Source organism: Bufo bufo, chromosome 3, assembly GCF_905171765.1.
Source record: "Bufo bufo chromosome 3, aBufBuf1.1, whole genome shotgun sequence".
Lineage (NCBI taxonomy): Eukaryota > Metazoa > Chordata > Amphibia > Anura > Bufonidae > Bufo > Bufo bufo.
Genome location: NC_053391.1, coordinates 651,766,641 through 651,785,518, shown reverse-complemented (window position 1 = coordinate 651,785,518; position 18,878 = coordinate 651,766,641). Strand labels below are relative to the sequence as shown.

The 18,878-nt window shown below is 45.5% G+C and overlaps 1 protein-coding gene across 1 annotated transcript in view; it reads right to left on the bottom strand.

The window, feature by feature from the left end:
- GUCY1A2 (guanylate cyclase 1 soluble subunit alpha 2) overlaps positions 1–18,878 on the bottom strand; it is a 245,866-nt gene that overhangs the window by 40,912 nt on the left and 186,076 nt on the right.

The window sequence follows — 18,878 nt, the reverse complement described above, 5'->3', positions numbered from 1 at the left end:
ACATCTAATAGATGGCACTTTTGGTTTATACCCCCCTAGTGACCAGGCCCTTTTTTACAAATCGGCACTCCACAACTTTAACGGTTTATTGCTTGGTCATGCAACTTACCACCCAAATGAATTTTACCTCCTTTTCTTCCCACGAATAGAGCTTTCATTTGCTGGTATTTCATTGCTGCTGACATTTTAACTTTTTTTGTTATTAATCAAAATTTACAGATTTTTTTGCAAAAAAATGAAATTTTTCACTTTCAGTTGTAATTTTTTTTTAAAAAAACGACATCCATATATAAATTTTTCTCTAAATTTATTGTTCTACATGTCTTTGATAAAAAAAAATGTTTGGGTAAAAAAAAAATGTTTTGGGTAAAAGCTATAGCGTTTACAAATTATGGTACAAAAATGTGAATTTCCGCTTTTTGAAGCAGCTCTGACTTTCTGAGCACCTGCCATGTTTCCTGAGGTTCTACAATGCCCAGACAGTAGAAAAACCCCACAAATGACCCCATTTTGGAAAGTAGACACCATAAGGTATTCGCTGATGGGCATAGTGAGTTCATAGAACTTTTTATTTTTTGTCACAAGTTAGCGGAAAATGATGATTTTTTTTTTTTTTCTTACAAAGTCTCATATTCCACTAACTTGTGACGAAAAATAAAAACTTCCATGAACTCACTATGCCCATCACGAAATACCTTGGGGTGTCTTCTTTTCAAAATGGGGTCACTTGTGGGGTAGTTATACTGCCCTGGCAATTTAGGGGCCCTAATGTGTGGGAAGTAGTTTGAAATCAAAATGTGTAAAAAATGACCTGTGAAATCCTAAAGGTGCTCTTTGCAATGTGGGACCCTTTGCCCACCTAAGCTGCAAAAAAGTGTCACACATCTGGTATCGCCGTACTCAGGAGAAGTTGGGCAATGTGTTTTGGGGTGTCATTTAACATATACCCATGCTGGGTGAGATAAATATCTCGGTCAAATGCCAACTTTGTATAAAAAAATGGGAAAAGTTGTCTTTTGCCGAGATATTTATCTCACCCAGCATGGGTATATGTAAAATGACACCCCAAAACACATTGCCCAACTTCTCCTGAGTACGGCGATACCAGATGTGTGACACTTTTTTGCAGCCTAGGTGGGCAAAGGGGCCCACATTCCAAAGAGCACCTTTAGGATTTCACAGGTCATTTTTTACACATTTTGATTTCAAACTACTTCGCACACATCAGGGCCCCTAAATTGCCAGGGCAGTATAACTACCCCAAAAGTGACCCCATTTTGGAAAGAAGACAACCTAAGGTATTTCGTGATGGGCATAGTGAGTTCATGGAAGTTTTTATTTTTTGTCACAAGTTAGTGGAATATGAGACTTTGTAAGAAAAAAAAAAAGAAAAAAAATCATCATTTTCCACTAACTTGTGACAAAAAATAAAAAAATTCTAGGAACTCGCCATGCCCCTCACGGAATACCTTGGGGTGTCTTCTTTCCAAAATGGGGTCATTTGTGGGGTAGTTATACTGCCCTGGAAATTTAGGAGCCCTAATGTGTGGGAAGTAGTTTGAAATCAAAATGTGTAAAAAATGACCTGTGAAATCCTAAAGGTGCTCTTTGGAATGTGGGCCCATTTGCCCACCTAGGCTGCAAAAAAGTGTCACACATCTGGTATCGCCGTACTCAGGAGAAGTTGGGCAATGTGTTTTGGGGTGTCATTTTACATATACCCATGCTGGGTGAGAGAAATATCTCGGAAAAAGACAACTTTTCCCATTTTTTTATACAAAGTTGGCATTTGACCAAGATATTTATCTCACCCAGCATGGGTATATGTAAAATGACACCCCAAAACAAATTGCCCAACTTCTCCTGAGTATGGCGATACCAGATGTGTGACACTTTTTTGCAGCCTAGATGCGCAAAGGGGCCCAAATTCCTTTTAGGAGGGCATTTTTAGACATTTGGATCCCAGACTTCTTCTCACGCTTTAGGGCCCCTAAAATGCCAGGGCAGTATAAATACCCCACATGTGACCCCATTTTGGAAAGAAGACACCCCAAAGTATTCAATGAGGGGCATGGCGAGTTCATAGAATTTTTTATTTTTTGGCACAAGTTAGCGGAAATTGATTTTTTTTGTTTTTTCTCACAAAGTCTCCCTTTCCGCTAACTTGGGACAAAAATTTCAATCTTTCATGGACTCAATATGCCCCTCACGAAATACCTCGGGGTGTCTTCTTTCCGAAATGGGGTCACATGTGGGGTATTTATACTGCCCTGGCATTTTAGGGGCCCTAAAGCGTGAGAGGAAGTCTGGAATATAAATGTCTAAAAATTTTTACGCATTTGGATTCCGTGAGGGGTATGGTGAGTTCATGTGAGATTTTATTTTTTGACACAAGTTAGTGGAATATGAGACTTTGTAAGAAAAAAAAAAAAGAAAAAAAAAATTTCCGCTAACTTGGGCCAAAAAAATGTCTGAATGGAGCCTTACAGGGGGGTGATCAATGACAGGGGGGTGATCAGGGAGTGTATATGGGGTGATCACCGCCCTGTCATTGATCACCCCCCTGTCATTGATCACCCCCCTGAAAGGCTCCATTCAGACGTCCATATGTTTTTTACGGATCCACAGATACATGGATCGGATCCGCAAAACACATACGGACGTCTGAATGGAGCCTTACAGGGGGGTGATCAATGACAGGGGGGTGATCAATGACAGGGGGTGATCAGGGAGTCTATATGGGGTGATCACCCCCCTGTCATTGATCACCCCCCTGTAAGGCTCCATTCAGACGTCCGTATGTGTTTTGCGAATCCGATCCATGTATCCGTGGATCCGTAAAAAACATATGGACGTCTGAATGGAGCCTTACAGGGGGGTGATCAATGACAGGGGGGTGATCAATGACAGGGGGGTGATCAGGGAGTCTATATGGGGTGATCACCCCCCTGTCATTGATCACCCCCCTGTAAGGCTCCATTCAGACGTCCGTATGTGTTTTGCGGATCCGATCCATGTATCCGTGGATCCTTAAAAAACATACGGACGTCTGAATGGAGCCTTACAGGGGGGTGATCAATGACAGGGGGGTGATCAATGACAGGGGGGTGATCAGGGAGTCTATATGGGGTGATCAGGGGTTAATAAGGGGTTAATAAGTGACAGGGGGGGGTGTAGTGTAGTGGTGTTTGGTGCTACTTATTACTGAGCTGCCTGTGTCCTCTGGTGGTCGATCCAAGCAAAAGGGACCACCAGAGGACCAGGTAGCAGGTATATTAGACGCTGTTATCAAAACAGCGTCTAATATACCTGTTAGAGGTTAAAAAAATCGCATCTACAGCCTGCCAGCGAACGATCGCCGCTGGCAGGCTGTAGATCCACTCGCTCACCTTCCGATCCTGTGATCACGCGAGATGACGCCTATTGGCGTTAGTGTGACCTGGCAGCGCCGCAGCAATCACGCCTTTCGGCGTTAGCGAGACGGGAGGTGGTTAAGAGGATCAGTCATCATTCCTGAATTGCCTGTTTTAGTAAATAATCTGAAACTAGCGAATTTCTCAAAAATTCGATTTGGCCAGTTCACCGAATTTTCCAAAAAGATTTGATTCGATCTGAATTTATTAATAGCGAATCGCATTAAAAAACAGCTATTTCCTGGCTGCAAAGAGCCTGCATAGTGGTGTAGAACACTGTGCCTTGCAGTAACACGCATAGGGAGTCTGCTGTGGCAGTGAAACAATACTGTGAGTCAGTATGACACAGATGACAGGCGTCGCTCTTAGAATCACTTCACACTTCACTTATTTGGGCAGTTATGGGGTCAATGTTAGCGCCAGGTATAAAGAACCGTGCAGAGGCCCAAGATCCTACCATAGTATTCAAGAGCGCACTCCTTTTACACCGTCGTCAGCTGATTCCACACAGATGTCTACAGAACCCTTTTCTATTAAACGCTTATACAAGTAGAGCCCCCCGACAGAGTAGAGAGGGTGTCAGCAGTAAGTTTGTGTTGACGTCACTGATTATTTTGCCCTTCCTCTAAACCGTTAGAACAATAACCCCCAAAAAACGGATCCTGTCTGTTGAGGCATCCGCCTTCACTCAGCATTTGGTCAGTAATCATCAGTATTGCTAAAGCCCAGAAAAAACTGGAGTGGATCCAAAACAGAGATGACACGTGAATGGAATGTCTTCTGTGTTTTGTACCCACTCCTGCTTTTGGCTACCAAATCATAAGCCAATTCTGATGGACCATATAGGCCTTACAGATGCTACATAGACAGGATCCATTTTGCATCTCATTTTTCCTTCCTTCTGACAGATCAGAAAAAGGGTCAAATACCTGCTTATGTCAACAAGGCCAAACAGGGACACTAGTGGCCCAGTCACAGAGTGGGGAGGGTGGGGACAGCAGAAGAAGTCCACAGAGTGGTCCAATGACATAGTGGTGAGGTGGCAGTGGCATGAGGAGACCACAGAGTGGCCCATAGAAATAGTGTTGAGGTAGCAGCAGCATGAGGAGACCACAGAGTGGCCCATTGACATAGTGTTGAGGTAGCAGCAGCATGAGGAGACCACAGAGTAGTGATGTTGCAGCAGCATGAGGAGACCACAGAGTGGTGATGTTGCAGAAGTATGAGGAGACCACAGAGTGGTGAGGTAGCAGCAGCATTAGGAGACCATTGGTTCAGGTTCTGCTCCAGGTCTAGCTGCTGCTGCTGGTGAGTAGTTTCTTCACTAGGCAGGTGAATAAAGCTGCTCATCAGTGACTCTAGACTCAAGCTGCTGCTGATGGAGCTGGTACTGCTCCTACCCCCCACCCCGCCACAGCAGCCATGGCAGTGGAACGAGAGCCAGAGGGCCCTCTAGGTCAGACCTGCGAGAAGATGGACGATGGCGCAGATAGGCAGCGGCCAAATTACTACATAGGATGTCTCTATAGTAGTTCAGTTTGTCCTCCCTCTTAGCAGTTGTAAAAAAGGCCCCCATTTTGGATCGGTAGCAAGGGTCCAACAAGGTGGAGAGCCAGAAGTCATCCCTCTGCCGAATGGTGACAATTCGGCTGCCACTACCCAAGCAAGTGAGCATGCAGTGGGCCATTTGCGCAAGTGATTCGGAGGGACTCCCTGCCTCCATCTCCACTGCATAATGTCAAGGTGTGCCTGGATCATCTGCCTTATCTTCCTCATCTCCCTCTTGCTCCTCAGGCTGCTCCTGCTCCTCCTCTCCTGTTACCTGTGTAGAAAAACCACCCATTTCGCTACACATTGCTTGTGCCCAATGTCCTCCTCCTCCTACAGTTTAGCCCCACAGGGTTCATGTGGCCATGAGATGTAGGCGCCACATATACAGTCGCCAGACCAGACAGATTTACCAGCATCTGTTCCAGGATATGAAGCAGTGGAATTAAATTATTCATCCCATAGTCCTGGCAACTGACAAATAACGTAGCATCCTCAAAGGGCCTGAGCAAATAGCAGGTGTCACGCATGAGCTGCCACTGGCTGACATCGAAGTTAACAGGGGAGTACTCCTGTCCACTGGGATCATCAAGAAATCTTTAATGGCCTTTCTCTGTTCGTATAGTCGGTCCAACAAATGGAGGGTGGAATTCCAAATGGTGGAAACGCTGCATATCAGCCTATGTTGGGGGACGTCATTCTGCTGCTGCAGCTTAAAGAGGGTGTGCTTGGCGGTGTACGAATGGCTGAAGTGCATGCAAAGTTTTCTGGCCATCTTTAGGATGTCTAGCAGATGGGTGGAAGATTTCAGGAACCGCTCGACAACCAGATTGAACACTTGCGCCATGCAGGGCACATGGATCAGCCCTCCTTGATGCAGCGCCGACACCATGTTCTTCCCGTTGTCAGTCACCATGGTTCCGATTTTGAGAAAGCCAGGATTCAACTTCTTGATGAAGGACACGGAGCAGTTTCTCCCCGGTGTGACTCCGTTCACCCAACCAAACTAGGTGCAGAACAGCGTGACACCTCCATGCCCTGAACATGTGGTATGCTGGAGGAGCACTGTGAATTGTCCCTGCAGTGGAGGCTGAGGACATGGTGGTGGATGAGGAGGCAGAGGCGGACATTGTCGCAGGACCAACAGCGTGAGAACATGGAGGCGAAAGCGAAGTCATCTGGCCAAGTTGCTGGTGTGGCTGGGCAGGAACCACATTCACCGAGTGGGCGTTAAGGACATATATTGTCCTTGACCGTAATTACAGCTCCACACGTCGGCGCTGCCATGCACTTTGGCAGACACCGACAGGCTGAAGGAATGGCCCACCTTCTGTTCTACATATTTGTGCAGGGCTGGTACTGCCTTAATGGCAAAGAAATGACTGCTTGGGACTTTCCATCTCGGCTCAGCACAAGCCATAATTTCTCTGAAAGGTGCACCACTTGGAAAGGGGGGGACTGCAGTACCAGCAACTTGGCCAGGAGCACGTTTAGCTTCTGCGCCATAGGATGACAACACGCGTATTGCTCTCTCTTGGCAATCGCTTCGGTGATCGACTGCTGACAAAATGACTGACGAGGAGTAGGAGGACGAGGAGCAGGAGCATCAGGACTAGTAGATGTTCGGCTGAGGTGGTGGAGCCTTGACTGCCTGAAATCGGGTGCGTGCCACTGGGTGATGCAGCGGTTGCTGCGGCAGGCTGGACCACCACATCGGAGCCACGGTTCTCCCAGGCCACTTTATGGTGACGCTAAAGTGGGGAAAATTGACTTCTACCTGACAGGTTTTTTTTTTTGCCTTCCTCTGGATCAACTTGCAGGATAGCAGGCCGAACTGGATGGACAAATGTCTTTTTTCGGCCTTATGTACTATGTTACTGTTACTATGGTACTATGTTGATGCAGGGCTGTGGTGCCAACATTGACACCCTGGCCACGCTTCACCTTCTGCCCACAGATTTGGCAAATGGCCATGTTCACCTCCTCCTCCTCCGGAGGCTTAACAAAAAACTGCCACACCGCCGAGTAGGTGATTTTACCCCAACACTCCGCAGTGACTGACTGCTATGGCCGCTGCCTCCGTGAACCTCTGCACCACTACTTTCTGGGCAGGTAGGCTTCTGCAAAGTGGGTGGTCTACCCTGGGCACGTTTTGGTCCCGACCTCCCACTGCTGCCACCCTGCTGACTCCCGGTCCCGCTACTGACTTGCTGGCTCCACCGCTGCCTCACGCACAAGCTGGCACCCTCTTCTCCTGATGATGATGAAGCCCCTTCATCACCCATCTCCCAATTGCAATCGGCTACATCATCATCAAGTACTGTCTGCACGTCACTAATGTCCTCCTTATCAAACTCCGAGCAAGGAGCTTGCAACACCAGCTCCCATGCCACTTTCCTCATCACTACTTGCCAGCCTACCGGAGGAAGTGGCGGATGTCTCCTCCAGATCTTGGCTGGGCAATAGCTGCTGACTGTCCTCTAGTAGCTCGTCCTCGCTGTATAGTGGAGCTGAGCCCACAGCATATAATACTTGTTTGGCTGAGGGAACAGAAAAGCACTGCACTGCTGAATGGCAAATAAGACTTTTTTTTCCACAAATGCACCCCAAAAAAGGCTTTAGAACCTATAACTACACCGCTGAATGGCAAATAAGACTTTTTTTTCCCACTAATGCACCACAAAAAAAGGCAGTAATTTTGTCACTTCACCGCTGAACGGCTAATAAGACTTTTTTCCCACTAATACACCCCAAAAAAGGCTTCAGAACATATAACTGCACAGCTGAACGGCAAATAAGACTTTTTTCCCAATAATACACCACAAAAAAGGCTGTAATTCTGTCACTTCACCGCACAACCGCAAATAAGCCCTTTTTTCCCCACTAATACTTCCAAAAAAGGCTTCAGAACATATAACTGCACCGCTAAACGGCTAATAAGACTTTTTTCCACTAATACACCCCATAAAGGTTGTAATTTTGTCACTTCACCGGACAACGGCTAATAAGACTTTTTTTTTCCCACTAATACACCACAAAAAGGCTTCAGAACATATAACTGCACCGCTGAACGGCAAATAACACTTTTTTCCCTCAAATACACCGCAAAAAAGGCTTTAAAACATATAACTGCACCATTGAACAGCTAACAAGCCTTTTTTTTCCACTAATACACCACAAAAAAGACTGTAATTTTGTCACTTCACCGCACAACGGCTAACAAGCCTTTTTTTCCCCTATCAATACACCCCAAAAAAGGTTTAGAACTTATCACTGCACCGCTGAACAGCAAATAAGCCCTTTTTTCCCACCAATACATCCTAAAAAAGGTTTCAGAACATATAACTGCACCGCTGAGCGGCTAATAATACATTTCTTTCCACTAATACAACCAAAAAAAGTCTTTAATTTTGTCACTTCACTGCACAACGGCAAATAAGCCCTTTTTGTTCCCTCTAATACACCCCAAAAAAGGTTTTAAAACATATAACTGCACCGCTGAACGGCTAATAAGCCCTTTTTTTCCACTAATACACCCCCAAAAATGCTTTAGAATATATAACTGCACTGCACAGCGGCTAATAAGACGTATAAATATTTCCTAGTACTACACCCTGTTAATGGCTGTATCACACAGCACTTGCACCCCGATAACAAGAAAGGTTTGCTGGAATTACAGAGGTATCATCTATTGCAAACCTGAAAACAGCAGTAAAATGGCAATTTGGATCCGCAGTCAGTGCAGCAAGGTGTAATAGGATTGTTCCTATTACCCAGGCTGTACACTTCCCTATTGGACCCTGTTTTCCTTTTATAGTATGGAATAATTCCTCCCTATCCTTTCCCTACACTTCTAATGCTCTTTCTCTGCACTTCTATTGAGCAAAATATAAGTTTTTAATTCTTTCCTAGCACTGTCCCTAGCACCTGCTGATGTCTCTCCCTGCACTAAGTACACTGGAAAATGGCAGAATCCAAAATGACTGAGGGTATATATAGGCCTGTGACATCACAGGGCTGGCTGGCTGCTGATTAGCTGCATGCATGGCATTATGGGTGATCCCTCGTTCCCAGAGTTCTTTGCTCCTGCAGCCCATGGGCATCTGTCTTTTATCTCACCCCCTTGCAAATCAGCCAAGCAGTCTAAGCCCCAAGTCATGCAGCAGTCTCCTATGCTTTTTGATGACTCGGCTAGCGGGGTTTCTGTGTGCCATCCACCTAGCCCTGCCCCAGAAGTGAAAGAGATTGGGTGCACTGATGCCCAACCACTTATGTTTCAGGATGTGGACATGGGGGGACCACCGCAGCACGTCTCGGATGATGATGACGAAACACAGGTGCCAACTACTGCGGCTTTCTGCCGTGTGCAGACCGGCAAGGAGGGCAGGGATGAAGACTGGGTGGAAGATGATATGGAGAATGATGAGGTCCTAGACCCCACATGGAATCATGCGAGTGACGTTTGCAGTTCGGAGGAAGAGGTGATGGTCACACAGCACCAGCCGCACAGCAAAAGAGGGAGCAGGGTGCAAAGGCCGTCCCCTAGCCAGTATGCCTGCTACTGCCCACCGCACCCAGAGACTGAGCACACCAAAGCCAGCTCCAAGGAGTTCCCTGGTGTGGCAGTTCTTCAGACAATGTGCTGACGACAAGACACAAGTTGTTTGCACGCTGTGCAATCAGAGTCTGAAGCGAGGCATAAATGTTCTAAACCTTACCCTTCCCTGCCCTGCCCAACCAAGTGGCGGACAAAATCAGGTGTGCACTGCGCAACGCCATCTGTGGCAAGGTCCACGCAACTACCGATACATGGACCAGTAAGCACGGGCAGGGACGTTATATCTTTCTAACTGCACACCGGGTAAATGCAGTGGCGGCTGGGCCTGAGGCGGAGAGCTGTTTGCCGCATGTCCTACCGCCACTGAGGATTGCAGGACATTTCTCATTGCCCCCTCCTCTGCTTCCTCCTCTACCGCCTCCTCATCCGGTCAGTGTAACAACTTTACCAACTTCTGCACAGCCAGGGGGAAACGACAGCAAAAAGGCTGTTTTGAAACCCATCTATTTGGGGGGAAAAACCCACACCGCGCAGGAGCTGTGGACGGGCATTGAACAACAGACCGATGAGTGGTTGGTGCCGCTGAGCCTCAAGCCCGGCCTAGTGGTGTGCGATAACGGGCGAGATCTCGTAGCAGCTCTGGGGCTAGCCAGTTTGACGCACATCCCTTGCCTGGCGCATGTGCTGAATTTGGTGGTGCAGAGATTCCTGAAAAATTACCCCGATATGTCAGAGCTGCTGCAGAAAGTGCAGGCCGTCTGTGTGAGCTTTCAGCGTTCTCACCCTGCTGCTGCTCGCCTGTCTGCGCTGCAGCGTAACTTCAGCCTTCCCGCTCACCGCCTCATATGCGATGTACCCACAAGGTGGAACTCCATCTTGCACATGCTGGAGAGACTGTGTGAGCAGCAACAGGAGATAGTGGAGTTTCAGCTTCAGCACGCACGGGTGAGTTCCTTTGTGGAACAGCCCCACTTCACCACTAACAAGTGGGCCTCCATGCGGGACGTGTTTTGAGAACTCCACCAACATGGCCAGTGCCGATGTCGCAGTCCTCAGCGTTACTATCCCACTTCTATGTCTCCTTGAAAAAACACTTTGGGTGACGATGCAAGAGGATGTGGCACAGGAGGAAGAGGAGGAGGAAAAGGGATCATTTCCACGGTTATCAGGCCAGTCATTCACAAGTGGCTCGGAGGATTTGTTCCTGCATCAACAGAGGCCAGGTATACAACTGTCCAGCCAGGGCACAGTTCTGCAGGATGAGGAGGATGATGATGAGGAGGAACCGTGTTCACAGCGGGGTGGCAACCAAAAGCAGCTTATGAGCATCATTGGAGCGTGGCTGGGGGGATACAGAGGACACAGACGATACACCTCCCACAGAGGACAGCTTGTCATTGCCTCTGGGCAGCCTGGCACACATGAGCGACTACATGCTGCAGTGCCTGCGCAACGACAGTCGAGTTGCCCACATTCTAACCAGTGCTGATTACTGGGTGACCACCCTGCTGGATCCCCGCTACAAGGACAACGTGCTTTTCTTAATTCCCACTGGAGCATGATCGGAAGATGCGCGAGTACAAGCGCACGCTGGTAGACGCGCTGCTGATGGCATTCACACCTGACAGCGGGGCTCAGTGGAAGCACAAGGCGAAGGCAGAGGAGGAGGAGAAAGAAGTCGCCAATGCAGCTGGGGCCCCGCCAGCACCTCAGAAGGAAGGGTTAGCATGGCCGAAATGTGGAAAAGCTTTGTCAGCACGCCACAACAACCAGCACCACCAGCTGATACGGAACGTCTTAGCAGGAGGCAGCATTTCAGCAACATAGTGGAACATTACATGTGCACACGCCTACACGTACTGACTGATGGGTCTGCCTATTCAACTTCTGGGTCTCCAAATTGGGCACATGGACTGAGCTTGCCCTTTACGCCTTGGAGGTGCTGTCCTGCCCTGCAGCAAGTGTATTGTCCGAACGTGTGGTTAGCACGACAGGGGGGGTAATCACAGAAAAGCGCAGCCGCCTGTCCACAGCGAACATGGACATGCTCACGTTCATTAAAATGAACCAGGCAGGGATTCCACAGGACTTGTCAGTACCTTGTGCTGAGTAGACAAGTATACCGGCCTCACCCAGCCATTGTTATACTCCAGCGCACTTTCTCTTTCAATTCTCTTTTCTATTTCCCAATGTTTTGGGGTCTTCCCAAATTTATAAAAATAAATAAATAAAGGGGAAAAAAATAAAAAACAACAACAAAAACAGTGTTGGCTACCTCCTCCTCATCCACCGCTGCTTCAACCCACACCGCCACGTCCACCGCCTCCTCAACCTCCTACTCCACTTTGACCTCCGCCTCCTAGTTCAAGATTATTATTTTTTATATTCTATGTTATTTTAAGTCATTTCACTATCCACATTTGTTTGCAGGGCAACTGTCCTGCTCTTACCCCCATTTTGCTTCATTTTGCAGCCCTCTAGCGCTTACTACGACTATTTTACAGCCATTTTAGTGCACCAAAGTTCAGGTTCCCATTGACTTCAATGGGGTTTGGGTTCAGGTCAAGTTCGGGTCCCGAACCCAAACTTTGACCGAACCCGAACATCCACGGGGCCGCTCATCCCTAATTATTATTATTATTATTATTATTATTGGGGCACAATGGACATAAATATTATTAAGGTGGCTCAATGGGCATTAGTATACACAGTCAAGTCATGTTATTATGACCACCAGCCAATATTTTGTCTGGCCCATTTCACTCAGTCAATGCCGGAAAGCTGTGCCGCACATGTGAAAGTAGCCTACTAAGTTATATCAACCCCTTGACAGGCGTCATTATCATGTGATCAATATTTATTCCCTTTCAGCGATTTTAATGTTATGGCTGATCGTTGTATTAATGTTGACAGATACATGTGCATTCATTAACTCTATTGCATGCAAGAACCTCTATCCCCAATGCTTTGCATCATTCGCGCATGTAGAGATGAGCACAAATCATCTGAGAAAAGCATCGCTCCTTACATAACGGTTGTACGTGAGCATGATGATATAGCAGGAGTGCTAGGGATATAAAATTATAAGCTAGACCAAACAACAAGCCAACCATTAAAGTCACATCTCATCCTTTGCCTAGCCTAATATAGGTTCTCACTGGGCAGCGAACCAAGAACAAGCTGAGAAAATTCCAGTAAATTTAGAATGAATGAGAAAGTAAGAAATATCGCTACCGAGTCGATGGGGAAAAAGTATCATTTATTTGTAAAATTAAGACTTCAGAAATCAGATAGGAAAAACACAGATCAGTAACCCATAAAATGAAGTACAGCTCAGGCGGAGTTTAATGAGGCTTTCACCAGAACTGAGGCATCGGATGACTATCAATGAAATAGCCTTGTAAAATATTTAAAGGAGCACTCCAGACAAAACTAGTGCAGGGCCAGAGAGGGCAGAGCGTAACAAGGCAATCAAAGGTCATCAAAGATCTGTGCTAGACATAAAACAGTATTATTTTTGCCTAGAGTGTTCCTTTAAAAGGGTATTCCGGTTTTGCCATTTTGAGCTTCCACTTTGCCATTTTCCACTGTGTTGGTTCCCAGTCCTGATGACATCACGTCAACATCTGGGGCGTGGAAAGACTTGTAACCCTTTGCCCTGTAGACACAACATCAGCAATGACTTTGCCTGAGGACGGTGTTCTGCTCATTCTCCTGAACCCTGCCCTGTAGTCGAGATGTCAGCAGTGATGCTGTGTCTTAGGGCAGGAGTTTTCCAGCAGGACGTCAAGCAGGTTTGGATCTGTCATGTTCCAGTGGGGAGGAGGAGAAGGAGAGGCAGAGACCTGATGCTACAGACACTCCCCATGAGTCTTGTACCAGGATGTAAAAAGAGGGCGCAGGTCACATATCGCAATTGCAGTAATCCAATGGATCACTGCAGGGGTTAATTTCATATTACCAAGTTAAGTGTTGTGATTTAATGACAAAATACTGTTAATACTTGTAGTGTTAACCTTAGGTTGTCAGGGTGATGGGCTTGTCCTGCCCCCTGTTAAGTGAGTGTAAGCTATACAGAGCTGGAGACAAGATGTGCATGTAGGCTCAGAGTGAAGCCTCATCCAGGAAACACCAGTCCTGAAACTAAAAAGGTGCTATCCCTGAAAGAAAGAGAAAGGACAAACTAGAAGGTTTAGAACCACCTCGGAGGCCGTACATTGGATTCAGAGAGTAAGGTAGAGCTCATTTGTGATACTAAGACTTTACTGCTGCGGAAAGGTTATATTGCTTTGGTGCCCACCACACTTTAAAGGGAACCTGTCACCGGGATTTTGTGTATAGAGCTAAGGACATGGGTTGCTAGATGGCCGCTAGCACATCCGCAATACCCAGTCCCCATAGCTCTGTGTGCTTTTATTATGTAAAAAAAAACAATTTGATACATATGCAAATTACCCCGAGATGAGTCCTGTCCCTGACTCATCTCACCTACACGACTCATCTCAGGTTAATTTGCATATGTATCAAATCGTTTTTTTTTACATAATAAAAGCACACAGAGCTATGGGGACTGGGTATTGCGGATGTGCTAGTGGCCATCTAGCAACCCATGTCCTCAGCTCTATACACAAAATCCCAGTGACAGGTTCCCTTTAAGAGTAACAGACTGGCCATCTGCATCTTAGATCTGCAACTCTCAGAGCAGGAATTGCAGAAAGAGTTAAATGAGAACAGGAATGAATGCCTGTGGTTATTTGGAGAGGCTGCAAAGTGTACAGACATTAATACTACTACTCTCATTGCTGCTACTTATACACAGCCATTGGTAAAATACCACTCCCTGATATACCTCAGAATTGTGCCTTTGTTGCTTTATGAACTTCCACTCCCATTATCTATTCTGTAAAGAAAGACTTAGTTATTGCAAGCAAATGGGCCTGGCTAATAACTCCACCATCATCCGATGGTGCCTACTTAAACCTGTTCTCCTGCCTTGCACCAATCTACCTAACACCAGGCAGGAGTCCTAGGGTGTGTCCTGAGGGAAGAAAGGGTGTGTCCTTCATTCACTGCACAGCCCTAGGGAGCGCTAAAAAGGGGACAGCCACCGTGAACCACTACAACTCCTATCAGTGCCACTAGCAACACTCCCTCCTTTCCTTACCTCCCCTCTGGGTCGCTGCACAATTATGCTGGAGGAGTCAAAATGCACTCAGAACTTTATCATTTGATTTAATGCAGTGAAGTTGAATAATGCCAGTGTTTATATATATTTTTTTTTTTTTCATTTTTTTGTGTGTAACTGGAAAGCCCCTTTAAGACTGATTTCTGTTGCATACAATGGTAGGACATGTTAAAGGGGTTTTCCAGGAGTTTTTATTGATGAACTGTACTCAGACTAATCAGTGTCTGACTGATAGGAGTCCAACTCCTGACACCCTCCGCCAATCAGCTGCGGCACTCTGGTGAGTATTGTGGCCTCCTCACAGCACTGTACATTGTAAAGTGGCTGTGCTCGGTATTGCAGCCCAGGCCCGTTCATGTCACCAATGAACATGATGTCACTGGCCTAGGAAGAGGTTGAAGAACGTACAGGAGCACCCGACAGCTGATTGGCAGGGGTGCCAGGAGTCAGACTCCCACAGATCAGATATTGATGACCTAATCTTGGAATAGGTCATCAATACTCTACTCCCAAAAAAACTCCTTTAAGACTTAGTAGTAGGGTAAAGTGACATCTTCTTTGCCTGCCAGCAGCCCATAGATCCCCTTTCCCTTCCTGCAGTCTCTTTGTAAATGTTGACAAACCACTTTAGTCACCTAACATCTGTCTATACTGAAACAGTAATATTAGGAGGGTAGGAGGGAGATGTGGCTGCAGTGAGACTGTAAAATGTGCTCCAGTTGTTCATCCTGTGTGTGAAACTTGTGCTGCGAGAGGGGAGAGGGAGCAACAGGAAAGAAACATCTGATTGGTGAAAATCACAAACAATACCCCTTTTTAACAATCTATTTTTTGTCCCCAAAATTCTGTCCTGATTAATTTCTTAATATATCTTAGTAGAGTTCAGAACAGTTTTTCGAGATAGACCTCCAAATCTTCTGTATAGACAAAGATAACATGCTGACTGCCTTTAGCCACCACTAGAGGGAGCACAGGAGCTTACTGCATACTGTCACCATTGCACATGATTGTACATGTACTGTATACTATACAGTTGGCTCCTGTTCTCCCTCTAGTGGTGACTGTAGGTGTTGTCATCTAAATCTATGTCTATGCAAGAGACTTGAAGCTCAGTATCATAAAAAAGAGCACCGACTGCTAAAAAGATGTATTGAAAAATGATTCCACAAACATGTAGTCTAAACAAGTTATCAGAAATAATGTTACCGGTAGCAGCAACACTATATTCTACAGTATGTATCTAAATATACTGAAGCTGCAAAATGTCCTGAATATGATGCATACCCTGTGACAGGGGCCAATGAATGTCACTAATATAGTCATATTATAATTGGCCTGCCGCTAGTTTGGCATCTAGAGCCCAATTTGAAAATTAGGCATATTATAATTATATATTTTTTTTTTAGTATGATGAAGCATCAAGGGTTTGAAAAACACCTATAAATGCAGTGGGAACAGCACGTACACCCTGTGATACAAATCCTCTACCTGAAAGGGTTGTGTAATGTGTCATTGCAAGAATGGCTTTAACAAATTTGTTCTGTTCCCATGGTAAAATGCATTAAAATAGACTAAGACATCATGATGAGTCAGTTTTGATTTTTCTTCCTCTTTTTTTTTCATCTAGTTTTTAAGATTTTATACAGAAAATGATAAAATGTGATTATCAACTGATCATCAAAGAAAACAATGAAGGAGATGTAAGGCTACTTTCATACTAGCGTTGTTTAAATCCGGCGTTCAATTCCGACACCGGAACTGCCCGCCGGATCCGGAAAAACGTGTGAAAATGGATTACATTTGAATCCTGATCAGGATTTTGATCACAATGAAAAAATGCACTGGAAAAAACGGATCCGCCATTTATGGACTTTAACTTTTTTTTCACATTTTTCGGGTTTAACATGCAAAAGCCGGATCCGGTTTGACTGATCCGGCGTTAATGCAAGTCAATGGGAAAAAGACCGGATCCGGCGTTCAGTCAAAGTGTTCAGGATTTTTGTCCGGAGGTAAAAATACAACATGTTAAAACCCTGATCAGTCAAAAAGACTGAACTGAAGACATCCTGATGCATCCTGAACGGATTACTCTCCATTCAGAATGCATTAGGATAAAACTGATCAGTTCTTTTCCGGATTTGAGCCCCTGTGACGGAACTCTATGCCGGAAAAGAAAAACGCTAGTGTGAAAGTACCCTAAGCTGGTCATACACATGAAACCTGGTGATTTTGGTTGAACTAGCCAAAGATCTAATGTGTATATGGGGGGGGGGGGGGTATCCTGATCTTTCCCCCGTAGCAGATGTCAGGAGAAATAAGGGTTAGGCTTGGAGAATTTTATAATACACCCTGTACAGAATTATTAGGCAAATGAGTATTTTGACCACATCATCCTCTTTATGCATGTTGTCTTACTCCAAGCTGTATAGGCTCGAAAGCCTACTACCAATTAAGCATATTAGGTGATGTGCATCTCTGTAATGAGAAGGGGTGTGGTCTAATGACATCAACACCCTATATCAGGTGTGCATAATTATTAGGCAACTTCCTTTCCTTTGGCAAAATGGGTCAAAAGAAGGACTTGACAGGCTCAGAAAAGTCAAAAATAGTGAGATATCTTGCAGAGGGATGCAGCACTCTTAAAATTGCAAAGCTTCTAAAGCGTGATCATCGAACAATCAAGCGTTTCATTCAAAATAGTCAACAGGGTCCCAAGAAGCGTGTGGAAAAACCAAGGCGCAAAATAACTGCCCATGAACTGAGAAAAGTCAAGCGTGCAGCTGCCAAGATGCCACTTGCCACCAGTTTGGCCATATTTCAGAGCTGCAACATCACTGGAGTGCCCAAAAGCACAAGGTGTGCAATACTCAGAGACATGGCCAAGGTAAGAAAGGCTGAAAGACGACCACCACTGAACAAGACACACAAGCTGAAACGTCAAGACTGGGCCAAGAAATATCTCAAGACTGATTTTTCTAAGGTTCTATGGACTGATGATATGAGAGTGAGTCTTGATGGGCCAGATGGATGGGCCCGTGGCTGGATTGGTAAAGGGCAGAGAGCTCCAGTCCGACTCAGACGCCAGCAAGGTGGAGGTGGAGTACTGGTTTGGGCTGGTATCATCAAAGATGAGCTTGTGGGGCCTTTTCGGGTTGAGGATGGAGTCAAGCTCAACTCCCAGTCCTACTGCCAGTTTCTGGAAGACACCTTCTTCAAGCAGTGGTACAGGAAGAAGTCTGCATCCTTCAAGAAAAACATGATTTTCATGCAGGACAATGCTCCATCACACGCGTCCAAGTACTCCACAGCGTGGCTGGCAAGAAAGGGTATAAAAGAAGAAAATCTAATGACATGGCCTCCTTGTTCACCTGATCTGAACCCCATTGAGAACCTGTGGTCCATCATCAAATGTGAGATTTACAAGGAGGGAAAACAGTACACCTCTCTGAACAGTGTCTGGGAGGCTGTGGTTGCTGCTGCACGCAATGTTGATGGTGAACAGATCAAAACACTGACAGAATCCATGGATGGCAGGCTTTTGAGTGTCCTTGCAAAGAAAGGTGGCTATATTGGTCACTGATTTGTTTTTGTTTTGTTTTTGAATGTCAGAAATGTATATTTGTGAATGTTGAGATGTTATATTGGTTTTACTGGTAAAAATAAATAATTGAAATGGGTATATATTTGTTTTTTGTTAAGTTGCCTAATAATTATGCACAGTAATAGTCACCTGCACACACAGATATCCCCCTAAAAGAGCTAAAACTAAAAACAAACTAAAAACTACTTCCAAAAATATTCAGCTTTGATATTAATGAGTTTTTTGGGTTCATTGAGAACATGGTTGTTGTTCAATAATAAAATTAATCCTCAAAAATACAACTTGCCTAATAATTCTGCACTCCCTGTAGAGGAGAGGAGATTCTAGACCAAAACACATTTCAAGGAAACAGATGTCAATGCATATATAGATATTAGGAGTTGTCACCATGACCCCTGGCTAAATAACATCCCTAGTGGTCAATTCAAAAGAATGTCCCGCAACGGTACTGATACTGAAGATTATAGGACCCAGAGTGGAATACTAAAAGAGAGGTTTCTGGAGAAAGGCTACAAAGAAGGTACACTAGAAGATTGTAGGATAAAGATTGAGGAAAATAGAATGGTCAAAATT